Source organism: Hemicordylus capensis, chromosome 1, assembly GCF_027244095.1.
Source record: "Hemicordylus capensis ecotype Gifberg chromosome 1, rHemCap1.1.pri, whole genome shotgun sequence".
Taxonomy (NCBI): domain Eukaryota; kingdom Metazoa; phylum Chordata; class Lepidosauria; order Squamata; family Cordylidae; genus Hemicordylus; species Hemicordylus capensis.
Genome location: NC_069657.1, coordinates 57553444 through 57567925, shown reverse-complemented (window position 1 = coordinate 57567925; position 14482 = coordinate 57553444). Strand labels below are relative to the sequence as shown.

The 14482-nt window shown below is 44.3% G+C and overlaps 1 long non-coding RNA gene across 1 annotated transcript in view; it reads left to right on the top strand.

Moving 5' to 3' along the window:
* The window catches only part of LOC128340024 (uncharacterized), a 33020-nt gene extending 20139 nt beyond the window's left edge, over window positions 1-12881 (top strand). The window contains exons 2-3 of the long non-coding RNA XR_008313404.1: window positions 11645-11715; window positions 12530-12881. This is a non-coding gene — a long non-coding RNA (uncharacterized LOC128340024). The remainder of the gene's footprint in view (window positions 1-11644; window positions 11716-12529) is intronic.
* Window positions 12882-14482: the final 1601 nt, after the last annotated feature.

Genomic DNA, 14482 nt, shown 5'->3' with positions numbered 1-14482 from the left:
CACACCTCACGAGGAGACGGAGCCCCCGAGACCAGTCACCCGGTGACATTGAAACCAAGAGAGCTGCCCAGCCAAAGAGATTGTTCAGGCGGGTGTTTATTTACCTCAGCCGTCTTCCTCTTCTCCCCACCAGCAGGAGCATTGCACGAGCAAAATATGGAGCAACCGCCGCCGCCACAGTCCCGCTTCCAGGCAGCCCATCCCTCCTGCGCTTTGCCCATTTCTTGCCATCCCCTCCTGCTGGGCAGCAGCTGCCTAAGCAGATGGACACTGCTGGAGAAGTCAGCAGCCAGTCGCCCTTTGCTTGCCTTCACCCTGGCGGTGCCAAGCCTGCCGCCCACCCTGCCAGAAGGAAAGGAAAACAGAGAGTGCGCGTCTTCCTCTGCCTGTGTCTCCGCCGGTTTGCCAGCTGCCGCCGCAGCTCTCACACCGCAGCCCGAAGCGAATCCCCGAAAGGAAAGCACTGGGTCGGCGGGGAGAGGAAGAGCCGGCAGCGCCAGTGGGAGATTCCATGCTCACCTGGCTTCTTCATGAGGCCAAGCCGCCTGCGGGTAGCCAGACGACGACAGCAACCCCGAGTCCTCCTTCCCCGCTTGGCCAAACCGGAGCTCCCGTCCCGAGAGCGGCAGCCAGGCCTTGCTCTGGGCCGGACTCTGCTCAGCCTCAGGACAACTTCCAAGGCCAGGCGGGCAACTCCTTCCGGGGCAGCGGGGGCGGAGCGGGGAGCGAGCCTGAGCAAGGAGTGTCGCAACTGGTGGCGGGGCGGGGGTGGCGGGGCGGGGTGGCGGGGCGGCGGGGCGGGGAGTGAGGGGGCGCCAAAAAGGGACTGCTCTTTGTGGACTGCTGCAGACAGTGCACTAAAAAAAAAATCACAAATTTTTTTTTTCCGTCAAAGACAGGGGATCGGCGGGGGTACTTTTTGGTGCCCCCTAGCAGGTGGCGTCCAGGGCACGTGCCCTGCCTGCCCCCCTATCATTACGCCCCTGGCAGAAGGAGAACTAGAGGCCCAGATGCTCTGCGCCCAGCCCAGCTAGTTTGTATTTATTTTGCTTATTTTAAATGTGTCTATCCTGTTACTCCAGCATATTTACCAGCTCAAGTGCAGTGTTAGGATGTTGTCCACTGAAAACTAGTTCGAGAACTAAGCTTGGGCAAAAAGAAATGAATTTGAAGAAGCTATTATCTGTGCCTTTTTATAAAAGCCATGGTGATGTCCTTTGCTAAACTTCTATTTGATTTTAACTCTGGTAGTAGGAGTATTATCCAACTGTTCTTTAATTCTACGCTAAGTTAAGGTTTACTGACAAATACCATGTAACTACATGCAAATTAGTGTGCTTTTAAAAATTCCAAACTAATGAGCACGTAACCTGTATTACGGTATTGTGGGTTAGGGGGATTTGATCCTATAATGATAAGTTTCTTGTGTTGTTAATCCATTTGTGTGCGATAATGTTCACATAGTGAAAGAGTCAATAATTGCCATATGTGTGATCCTGTCAACTTGTAACTTAAAAGCCTTCCATTGGTTTAAGCCAATGACATTTTAAATTGACATTTTTTTCAGTTGTTAGTTCATGGTTTTCAGCACGACATATGTTTTGCTTTGAAGCATACAGGTAGCACACAGCTGGGTAGGAACTGTAAAAGGAGTGATAACGGAGGCCATTTAATTAGCTCCTTTGCTACATAGGTCAAGCACAGACTATGTGTGCTCTGGGGAAGCAAGTGACTTCCAGGCTATTAAGTGTGGAGAATGATCATATTAAAAAGCTATGCACATTAATAAGGCTCAAGCAAGTAACCCCACTCCCCCTCTGCCACCACTGTCCAGATAATGACATTTATGAATATCTACCTCTTGATTATCTCTCCAGCAAAAATCTCTAACTTATGATGCTAGAAGCAGCATTAGAATGTTCATTCCTTTTATTAAGCATTAAAATAACTGCTGCAGGGCGAATCAGTGCTGGGATAATGGGAAGGGGAGATTTAACCCTTTCCTTTCATAATATGGTCCCAATCAAAATCACCTTTCCCCCTTGAAGCTGCTATTAGATATGGGAGGGAAGCTTCCATTGGGGCCAATAGGAGCTTTGTTGCTAGAAACCACAGCAGCTTTGTGAGGAGAGCAATTTTAATTAGGAGGACAAAGGGCTGAATACCCTGTTTCCCTCATCTTTCTGTCCCTCCAATGGCTTCTATATTAATATTAAATCTATACATATGTGCACATGCACACATGCACACACAAGTTCTAATGATACTTCTAGAATTGTGTGCTCTGACCCTTTGGATTTAGTTAGAAGGTTGTTTTTTTTAAAAAATTCAAAACGTCTATGCTGTTTTTCAACACACATCCCTCAAGCAGAGCACAGTTTCTTCATAAAAACTTTATTAAACCATACTATCCTAAAGAGAGCAGCACGGAAGTCACATCTATCATATCAGTGCAACTGAACACAGATATGCAGGAGTGCAATAATTAAGCATAAGGGAAGGCTGCATCTCAGGATGAGCATCTCAGGGGGAAAATTCCAAATAATATCAAGTGATAGGGCTTGGACTGGGTGATATTATGGTGTAATCTTAATGCACCACTCTTTAAATCTCTTGCAGTATCTTCATTCCAAATTTATTTGCAAGATAAACCTATTCTTCCCCTCAGTCTTGCCAATATACAATCATGAAATTTCTGTCAATATATTTTGACAATTGATTCTTGAGTATTGTATCTGGGGCAAATGGCATAGCGATACCAGGGTGTGATCTGGTGGACAATTAAGCCCTATTCAGACATTCAGGTATCTGTAAATACTACTTCTACAACAAGTACTACAACAACTACTACTACTGCTACTACTACACAACTTTATTTGTTAGCTGTCCCATAACAAATTGTTCTCTGGGCAGCTCACAATACAGCATTAAAACATAAAATAAAAAACATATGACACATAAAATCATAAAAGACCAAAAGCAGAAAAAATAAAATTCAAAATACAATACAAAGCAATTTAAAAACTCCTTTAAAATCAGTTTAAAAATCAAATCTAAAAATCAAAATTTAAAAGGCCTGAGTGAACAAAAAGGTCTTTGCCTAGTATCTAAAAGAACAAAGTGATGAAGCCAGGGGCGAACCTCACTGGGGAGGCTATTCCATAAACGGGATGGAATGTTAAATGAACTGTTCTGGAACACTAGTGGAATGTCCCGAGACGACTTTTGAGCTTGTGTGGGGGAATTAATGAGACTAGAGTAAACAGTGCATTAGAGTGTCAATTTATGCAAAGCTTTGGCCTGGAAATTAGGACTTGAGTTAGGAATATGGTACAATTGGATTTACTCAGGGATTATTGGGATACAGGAAATGAAAAATAGGTAATTGATAAAAGGCAATAAAATTTAACTACCGTGTTTCCCCGAAAATAAGACAGTGTCTTATATTAATTTTAGCCCCCCAAAATGCACTAGGGCAATTAGCGGTACATCAGAAATTACTGCTAGGTCTTACTTTCGGGGTAGGTCTTACTTTCGGGGAAACAGGGTAGCAATATAGACTGGAGAGTCACAAAGAGGTGTTTTAGTGTAAAGGTCCAAATTGCAATTAAATCAGCTTATGCCTTGCCAGAGAGAGAGAACCTGGAGTGCACAGTTTAGCTTTAGAAGGAAGGGGAGAGAGAGGGAGAAATCATTACTAATACCTTCTTTCAATTCTATTGGTATGTCTGTCACACTTGCAGAATGGGGAATAAGGGATGTGGGAACCGGCTTGGAGTTGAGCTGGTTTGCCATTGAACCGGGCTGGATCAAGGGCTCACGCTCAAGCTGGAGTGAGTCCTATTTGGCTTGAGTTCGAGTTGAACTCCCCAAGCTGGCTCGGAGCCAGTTCGGGGGTTCTAAGTTTTAAAAGAATATCTCTTTTTAAACTCACTGCTGGGTCTGGGTCAGCGGCCGAGTGTCTGCCATCTCCTTCCCCCACCCCTCTGACCTTCTCCTGCTCTAAAAAATAATTGGTTTGGCCCATTTTCAGGCCATTCTGGCTCTTCCTCCGGTGGCGGTGGTCATTTTGGAGGCTACCACACATGCCCCATGGGCCTCTCCATGGCCGGGTCATGACCCAGGTGTGTCTATCACACTTGGGTCTTTCATGACCCAGGAAGAACAAAGAGGGGAGGAGTTAGGATCATGGATAAAAGTGCTGGACTCCTCCCCGCTTTGTTCTTTCAGTGCTCCATTTTGTCTCTCCGGAGATGGCTGTTTGTTTAGTCTCTCTCCCCTTTCAGCCTTAAGCTCAGCTTTCCTATCCTTTTGTAACTTCTAAATAAATCCTTGTTGTTCTTCAAACCTAAAGAACTGTCTTCAGACCTCTTGCTTGGCTGAATTCGCCCCAAACTGGCTTTGTTCTGCTAATGGGAATTGAACTGCCATTCTTCTCCTACAGTAATATGATCAAAATGTCTAGTCCCAGTTAATAATCTTGCAGCCCTATGTTGTACCAGCTGCAGTTTATGGATTGTTTTCAAAGGCAGCCCCAAATACAATGCATTGCAGTAATCTAAGTGAGAAGTTACCAGAGCATGAGTAACTGTGGTCCTCCAAGAATTCCTGGACCTGGTCAGCCACTAGATGCTCAAGCACCCTGCCCAGGAACGGAATATTGAGCACAGCCCTGAAGTTGTTTACATCCTTTGGGTTCAGACTGGATTTCTTTAGGAATGGTTGAATAGTAGCTACCTCCAGTGGAGCTGGAACTGTTCTCTCTCTCTCACTGAGGTATTTAGAACCTGTTGGGCCCAGCTAAAAATTCCCTCCCTATTACATTTAATATGCCATGAAGGGCAAGAAACAATCAAGCATGTGGTCAGCTGAATTTGACTAAACACCTTGTCCATATCCTCGGGGACCAATAATTGAAACACTCCAGCAAAACTGGACCAGGTGTTACTCTGGACACCTCTCCCAATGACACTGCATCAGCTGTGGAGTCCAACTCATGGTGAATACGAGCGACTTTACCCTGAAAGTGCTGTGCTAATGTGTCACAGCAATCTACCGAGGGTTCTGATACATCTTATCCAAGACCAGATTTCAAGAGGCCCCACACCACCTGGAAAAGTCCCACTGGACAACCTTGAGATGATGCAATGGTGGACAGGGGAAAAAAAAATCTTCTGTTCCATCACTGCCACAGAATAGGCGTGATAATGAGTTCTAACCTGGGTTCACTCAGACTCACCCCAAGTTTTTCTCCACTTAAATTCTAGCCATCTCCTAGCTTGCTTCATTGCCCTCAGCTCAGGTGTATACCAAAGCACTGAATCGGCTCTGCTTTGCGGGAGAGGGCACTTGGGAACAATTGTGTCAACCGCCTGAGCCGTCTCTCCATTCCAGAGAGCAACTAGAGCTATGGAAAATCCCCCAGAGCCTTCAGGAATCCATCGGAGTCCACCAGTCTCTGGGGGTGGACCATTTTTAGAGGTCCCCCACCCTTGCAGAGTGGTGTAGTTCTAGACTCTAAACCTCAGAAGAAAGTGAATACTACTACTACAATGACGACAATGACGACTATGACTACTACTATGAATACCTAGTATGTACAGTACACATTTTTGTGTGAATGATTGTACTTCCATTTATTTTAAAAGTCAACCTGAGCACTGAACCCCTAAAATGCAGGAAAGAGACAGGAAGTGTACTCCTATAGGGTGTTCAACATAACATGTGAATAACTGTACCTGCATACAAATCTGTAAGTACACATACTCTACACTGTTGCAGAGTAATTGCTTATCTTGTATAAGCTTATTTTAACTGAGAAACAAGAGTTTGATATTTATTTCTAATTAAAACATAGGCTAAGAAAACAATAAACAGACTAGGTGTCTCCTATGAAGAGAGGAAGAAGCTCTCAATTTGAATTCAGGACAGCAAGTAAGAAGCAGACAAACAAACAAACAAACAAACAAACAAACAAACAAACAAACTGTGATTCCACCCCCAAGCCAGTACTTAGAGACAAAACATGTCAAAAGCATGTCTAATACAAGAACTTAGACAATGCTATGGCAAAATCCCAACATACACAAAGATATCAAGTTGTACATGTTTACAGGAGTCTCTCTCTGTATATGCATGTGTTGGTATGAATGACTGTACATGCATTCATTTTTAAATGATACCGCTCCCTCAAATGCATAGTACAGATAGGAAGTGTACTGCTGTACGTGCACTGAACATAACATCCAAATAACTATATCTGTGAACAGATCTGTACATGCATAATAGACTGTATATGCATTAAACTTAACTAGCTGGCCCGGTGCAGAACATCTGCACACGAGTTCTCCCTGTCTCTCACCCTGCAGATCTGGCCCCCTGCCCTGCCTTCCCACCTGCCTTAAGTTGCCCTCTGCCATCCGGGATGGCAGTAGAGGCGGCAAAACCTCCTTCCTTGGGCCCTCCTGCAGCCCAAATGTCAGGTTTGGCCAAAATGGGCCGAAAACAACCTGAACTGACATTAGAGTGGCCGGAGGGCCCAAGGAAGGAGGTTTCGCCACCTCCGCTACCATCCCTGCCCCACTCTCCCCTCTCCTATGCCCCGCTGGCCGTGTCTCTTCCCCGCACCGATGTTCCAGCCCCCTTCCCCGCCTTAAGCCAGGGGGAGAAAGGTCTGTGAGGGTGAACCATGCAGGCCGGATAGAAAGCCCCTGCTTGGCCATCTTCCTCACGAGGAGACTTGGTGGGGCAACACAATGAAGGCCGGCGGTTGGAGCTGGCCTAAGCTGCCACCATGATGCCGCTGCTCTTCCTGGAGCGCTTGCTGGCGGGCTGGAGAAGCGAGGTGCTCCTTGGCTCTGGTGGCAAGGCGGCCAGAGGGTGAAGAGGAAGCAGAGACCGTGGCCCCTACTCACACCGCCCTCAGTTCTGAGCACGGCAGCAGTTGCCCCTCTGTCCACCGCTCAGCCCTCCTCTGTGCCTTCTCCCTCTTTGCCATTGTCACCCTCCCTCTTCCACCGCCCTCCCGCTCCTCTTCAGCAGCAGCTGTCCACTGCAGAGCCCTCCTCCCTGCCTGTTGTCAGAACTCTCAAGAGATGAGCCATGCATGACCTTAGCATTTTAGATATTGAGATGTGTGAATAGGGCTCAGTTGTATATGCATTGAAGACAGGATTTTAGTAGCATCTTTCTTTGGGTACAAAGTTTCTGCTCAGCCCTCTACAATCAGGTTGCCGAATTACTATCTCTGAGGTTTCCATTTTGCAAAATGTCAAGAGCATGTTGCTGGGAGTCAAAAGTACTGTATCGATGTATAAAGCAGGCATAGAAATGAATACATTAAGTACTAATTTATGCTTTTTTAACAAATATAACTGTTTCAAATATCTTTTCCAATGATTTCTAATAGAACACCTGGCTGCAATTTTACATACTCTTACTTGGGAGTAAATACCATTTATCTCAAGAAGATTTACTTCCATGTAAGGATTCACAGGATTAGTCTGCATTATTTATTGACTGTGAATTTACCTCAGAAATCATGAGGATCTAAAACATGTAGGCATAGAAAAAAATCAGATGGTTTCCAAATGCCCTTTGGATAAAAAGCTTTTGAACATAAGAGGGCACAATATATTTAAGGAATGCGTGCTGAAATTTGCCACTTAACTTACTCTCTCTTTAGTGAAAAAATGTTAAATATTCAAACTTATTTTGCCATATTTGCCTAAGACTTTTCTAAGTAACTGTTACAGAGGAATTTCTGAGAAAGGATTACATGCTTTAAGTAAATATGCTAAAATGGATACTTCTCCCATTTTTGTTTGAAAATGAGATATAATTATGCAAGATTACTCTGAATAGCATGTGGATGTCAATATATTTCTGTACATTCTGCAAAAAACTACTTGACAGACACTGAAAGAAAAATTATCTGTTTTATTCATCTTGCTTACAAGCATATTGGATTTACCTTCCTTGTCACTCACCATATCTATAGATAGAAATATCAAATTATTGACACAGGGAGCCATTAATTGACTATTATAAACCTAGCATAGTATTTACAAATACTGTATGCAGATAGGATGAACTGCATGTTATGTTGTTTATATATTGCACTGAATAATATCTGCCCTTCAAGATGGGCATTTTAAAAATGTGAATAGAACCCAAAGGCTGGATTATATGAGGGTTCATATTAGGAGCAAAGTCTGATTAGTTTTTAAATCAAACTAGTCCCCTTCTAACTGAGCAAAGAGGCACCTTTTAAAAGTGGTAATTTTCGTTATTTAGCAAGGGGAGAATAATTTGGCCCTATTCATCCCCAGCGCAGCATCCCTCCAGTTAAAGGTGTGCATGAACCAAATCTGAATTGGTTGGTACAGTGGGGATGGGAGCGGGGAGCGGGAGCTTTAAGAAAGAGGGGTGCAGGTCCTTACCCGCTCTCTGCTGCCCCATGCAGCTTTCTTCTGGGGGTCGCAATTGTCCCAAGTATCCATGCACGGTGCCAGTATGCACATGGTGCAGGCACCATGTGCATGCTGACCACACAAATGGTGCCCACACATGCACAGATGCCATGTGCATGCTGGTGCCGCACGCGTGTATTTGGGATGATTGCCACCCAAGCAGGAAGCTGCATGGGGTGGCAGAGAGCAGGTCAGGACCTGTTCTCCTCTTTCTTAAAGCTCCCGCTCCCTGATGCCCTCCTGGGGTGTCGAACCAGTGCTTGAACGTTGGTTCATGCACACCTTTACCTACAATGTTTGTTGCTGAGGTCTATCTTATATTTCTTTTTAAGATTGTGAGTCCTTTGAGGAGCCATTTTATATATTTATATTTATATTTATATTTATATTTATATTTATATTTATATTTATATTTATATTTATGTAATGTAATGTAATGTAATGTAATGTTGCTAGTTCATCCTGGAGAGAATCTATCTATGCGGCCACTAAGACTTGACACTGACTTTATAGCACTTAATCAATCAATCAATGTTGCCAGTATCACTCTGTTTTGGGGTAGCGCTGCAAAGAACCCCTCTATTCAGTGTCTCAGCAGCACTGCATCGTGCTGCTGAGACAGCACGATGGTGCTGCTGGGACAGCACTGGTTCTGTTTCAGGGCAGCGCTGCAAAGTATCCCTTTATTCGATGATTCAGCAGCACTGCATCATGGTCTCTTGATCAGTGAACAATCAACTTTTCACCCTACCTAAGCTAAAAAGACAGCATAGCATTCACAAGTGGTCGTTGGCATGAGCAAGTGTGGGGCAACGTGCCTCATGTCAAACTAGCAATCTGACTGAATAGGACACGCCCACTTCTTTCTCTTACAGAGAGTCATCAGCCCACGAGCCGACTCTATTTCAAAGAAATAAACCAGTCAGGGAGGAATTTCCTCAGCTAGACAGACTCCTTCTAGGAGTAGCAAAGATACAGTATATTTCCCAACTCATGATGAGTAACAAATTGTCTAGTGAGGACTTAGTGGAGAAGTGGCCCATAGAAACTAGCTACTTGTAATCTTTTACAGATGAAGACATCCCGATCTTGAGATATGCAACTGAGCTCAGCTCCATTCTCAAAATGCAGCATACTTTCATAGCTTTACCTCTGCGTTTTGTGGTGCAAAATCCACTCAAAGTGACTCAATCCAGCTAGCAATGGATGGCTTTGTTTTGCACAAACATCCTTGCCCTCCAGGGAAAGAGAAGCCCCCTTGACTGATTCAATTCAAGCCTCAGGGTATGATTTTCAATATATCTTCCTAGGCCCCACCATGTTTTCAGAGTCATCACAGCACAGAGAGAGTATTTACATCATGGAGGGGAGTCTCCTTGGATTAATTACAGTATCTGGCAGTCTCTCAGACATGTGAGTTGCAGTCCTTTACTGCTCATTTCTTTCTTGATTTCTCCCACCTGTCTACTGGTGAAGAGACCAACCAATGTGCAATGGACGCACCAACAACCCAAGGAAGGATAAGGTATAACTAACATCTTGCCCTTCTAAGCCTCCTCAGCCACTTTTCTCTCTTTGCCTCCCTCTCTGCTTCACTGGCACTCTTTGATACAAGCCTTCAGCCAGGCTTTGGTTTAGAACCTTAGCCAAACCAATTGATTCTCCATTAGGACTTCAGCTAAATTGTTTTCTGCAAGACTCTCAGTTAGAATATTAGCCAAGATTTATTGCATTTTCCTAACCAAACTCTTTTTACTTTCAGTATCACCATTTTATTCTTAATAAAGCTTTAAACTGTATTTCTGCCACCTCCATCTTTTCCTATATAGGGATGTGCATGAACCAGTCTGAAGGCTATTATAGAGGCCTCTGAACTGGTTCAAATGTGGCTGGGTCTGGTGGTCCGGCGCCGGGTGTGTGTGTGGTTCTTTAGGGCAGTGTGTGTGTGTGTTGCACTTACCCCTCCCACCGTTTTCCCTGCATTGGTGCTCTGTTTTTAAGTGGGCTCACGTGTGATTGCTACTTCCAGTATTTCTGGGAAGCAACGGGGGCAGGGAGGAATGCTGCCACCCCAAAAACATTTTGGAAAAACAGAGTGCTGGTGGGGGGGAAAGTGGCGGGAGGGGTAAATGCAACACCCCCACCCTTAAAGGGAGCTCCCCCCCACCGGTGCCAGACCACACCTCCAGGGTTCTATTCACATCCCTATTCCTATGCACCAAGACTTGCTTAAATTAATACTGGAACCAAACTGCTCCCCAAGCCAAGCTAATTTTCCCACTTTAAGCCAAAAGCATAGTTGGAGTTTCTAGCCAGCACTCTGGGGCAGTTCTGGTAACAGTAAACTGCTTTGGGAACTTTTATTGAAAAGTGGTATATAAATATTCATCATATGCACGTAACTAATTTTAAAATATCCCAGTCCAGTTGGGGGCAGTACACACTATGGAAGCACTCGTGTCCCTTTAAAAATTCTAAATCCTAAAGCATTTGAACCCCCTTTAAAAAACCTAAATTTTTTAATGCCATTAGAATACTAAAATTGTCTGTAGTGCTAAGATCTCTAATTTGAAGCTGGTGGTACCTAAGCAGAGCTTTATTTAATCTGACCCTCATCTGCTTGGGGGTAATATTTCAATGTTTTAAAATGTTTTTAAAATTGTTTTTGTATTGTATTCCCCCCCTCCTTTTTTTGGTCTGTTATCTCATGTTTTAATGGTGTGTTGTAAGCTGCCGAGAGGACAATTTGTTATGGGGCAGCTAACAAATAAACTTGTTGTTGTTGCTGCTGCTGCTGCTGCTATTATTATTATTATTATTTTATTAGATAGCATGTGAACTATAAGCAGCTGTTCAGGAAGGACAAATTAAGGGCTGGATACAGTTTCCTTTGTTCCCCCTTCCCTGATGAATGGCTTCAGAATTCTAACAATTTAAAGGTGCTCTATGTATTCAGTTCCAGTTGGTCCTACCACATTCCCACAGGACTACGTGAAAAGGTAGGTAACATCGGATAAATCCATAAGTAAATTTGTATTTTGTACTTGAGTTTTTGACAAAGACACAAGAGCTAAGGCAGAAGGTTAGTTTTCATACCTTAAAAATAAATGAAGACAACTCATTTAATACCAGTTATTGTTGCTTCTTCTCTAAAATGATTTTTTTTTTAAAAGGCAGCTCAACATTTCACACTTGGATGGAGGGGCCCAACACTGAAAGGGATGAAGGTGTCGACCAGAGGCAGGTACTGAGTTTTTGCTGCCTTGCTGTGCCCAGGCTAGTGTCATTCAATGGTATAGACCAGGAGAAGGAATACTGGGTTTGAGGAAGACGTCTTCCTTTAGTCTCCACCAAGCTTGTGTATTGGGACTGAGTCCTCTGCTCTTCCTTGGACATTGCTGAACATTCTGTTCCTTCCCTGGATATGCTTCTGTATGTTACTATGGCTTCCAATGCACTTTGATAGGTTGCTGGATTCAGGACCAGGAAGGACTGGCATTCAGGCCTTCATTCCCCCCCCCCCCATAGCAACCTTCCTCCTTCCAGATCAGGATGGCTTGGGGATGTTATTGCTTCAGACAAGAACTAGGCCTTAAGGGCAAGTGGATTTGGGAACACCCACCATAAACATTTGGAGGAAAGGAGCCCTAAGCAGTCACATGGATTTTGAACACCCTATATCAGTCCAGTAACTGAAACAGGATTCAAGCATATCTCCAGGATTCAAGCATATCTCCAGTGGATGGCTAAGGGCTCAGTCCTCTACTTGACAAGCCTTTCTAACAATTATGCACAGAAGTCTGGGATGAGCTGATGTGGAAGCTGCTTCCCAGCAATAAGGCTAATTAGGTTAAAGTCAAAATTCCTGACCTTGTATGCCAAACCAGAGCTTGGGGGTCTGATTTCTGAGAATGGCCTGACCTGGTGAATGGTGATGCCTGGTCAGTCTGCCTGGCATCTGATGGAGGAACACTAACATCCTTTAATGACTGAAGAGGAAGGACCGGTGCATGTAACTATGTCACAAATGAATGCTCATTATATCTATCTCTTTACAGTCTGCCCGTTTCACAAAAGGATTGCCAGTGTTGAAAATTCCATTTGTTACTAACAAATTTATCTGGCGGACTCTGAACCTTCTGGAGAGACATGGAGTTAAAGCTAATGTAGTGTGTAGTGCACCAATAACGCTGAAACAACAATTGGTTTATTTCTCTTGATTATATAATAAGAAGTGTGAGTTTAAAGACTGCAGTATTTGTGAAAGGAGAGAGGGTTGAGTTTGTATAAAGGTGGTGATTTATAAGATTGTGTGTTTGGAATGCTTCTCTTTCTACATAGGTGAAATGGGGAGACCGTTAAGAGATAGATATCATTGGATATGTGTTATAATGGGAGGTGTACTAAGCCGTTGTCTATACCAGTAAAGTGGCAGGGAGGCTTCTCTAAGGCTAGAGAGGTGGTGGGAGGGGAGTCAGGGGTTCTTTAACTCAATTTGGGGGAGAGGCAGGGGCAGTGGGAACAGCTCCCTCCCACTCCCGCCAGCCTCCCCCAAAGTAGCCTGGGCCAGCAGCAGCCCGGTTTGTGCCTTCTCCAGCCCATTCTAGTGACCTCTGCTCTTGTGTAAAGGTCACTAGAATGGGCCATAAAAGGCACAGAATGGGGCAGAGAAGGCCAAAATTGGGCTACTGGTGGCCTGGGTGACTCTGAGGGAGGCTGGTGGGGAGGGTGGGAAGCTGCTGCCCCTGCCTGCTGCCCCCACCACCCCCCGATGCTGTTATCACCGACAATTGAATTCAGTACCTCTGACTCCTCTCCCGTACCCTCTCTAGCCTTAAGGAAGCCCCCCTGCCACTTTACTGGTAAAGCGGAATTCTCAACAGATTCCCCTTTACCAGTAGGCCCCCAAACTGGTCCATGAACTGGTTTGAACCAGGTCTGGTTCAACAGGAACCAGAACCAGACGTGCACCCGGCCTGTGATGAGTTGCTGGAATCCTCTTCAGGCAGAATAGATTAGTCCATTTGAGTACTTCATTTTCCTCACAGCAATAATAACAGCAACTTGTGCTGGGAAATGCTGAGATTCTTCTCCTTGGTCTAGATGTGGTGTTTTAAATAAGATGTCATTCATAAGGATTTCAGACAGATGGTTCCCTGCCCTTCAAACCTGCAATTGCTTTGCAATTCTATGGTAGAGACTCTGATGCCTGCTTTGCATACTGACTGCTACTATGGTGATGTTCCAGAATTTTTCTGCAATGGACTTAAAAAAATATTTTGGGGGGTGGTTATGTTAAGATGCAGTGCATATACTGTATATTTTCACACACAAGCACAGCTGGGCCAACCACAGAGTCTCTAGGGGCATCAGCAAATTCTCTGAAATAGACAACTTGTCATCATAAGCTAATAAAAGCCTATGTCTTGCTATGAATCCTGAAAATTAAAATGTAGGTTCTTGTGGTACTCTAATAAAACTCATCTCACTACAGCAGGATCTGGCAATTGACAGTTCTCCCCCATCCTGGACAGAATATAGCATGTATTTATCATATTATGTATCTACCTAAAAATATGACTTTATAGATTTAACCTGCCCTTAACACCAGAATAGGTTAACCCTCCACCCCAACAAAAAACAGTTTAGGGTCGTGGTGATATCTTCTGTTTTTATTATGCTGGAAACCAGCAGAAGGATTACGAAGCAAAATTAAATTGGGCTGTCCCTCCCCCCACCCCACCCCCACCCCACCTCCCTGGCCAATTGGCAAACCTAACCTTTACTGTTACAACCATGATTTCAGAAGATTTCAGTGGGAATTTGTTTCTTGCTAGTAATGTAAACACCATACCTCTTGCTCTTTTTTCTCTTGGTTCGAAGACTAATCCTCTTTGTGCAAAGGGTTGCACTTCACCATCCTGAATGTGATCAATGCAGCTCACCTTTAACGCTTGCCAGACAGCTGTACAGCCTTTGTCCTGCAGCTCTCTTTTGCCTCCTAAGATATC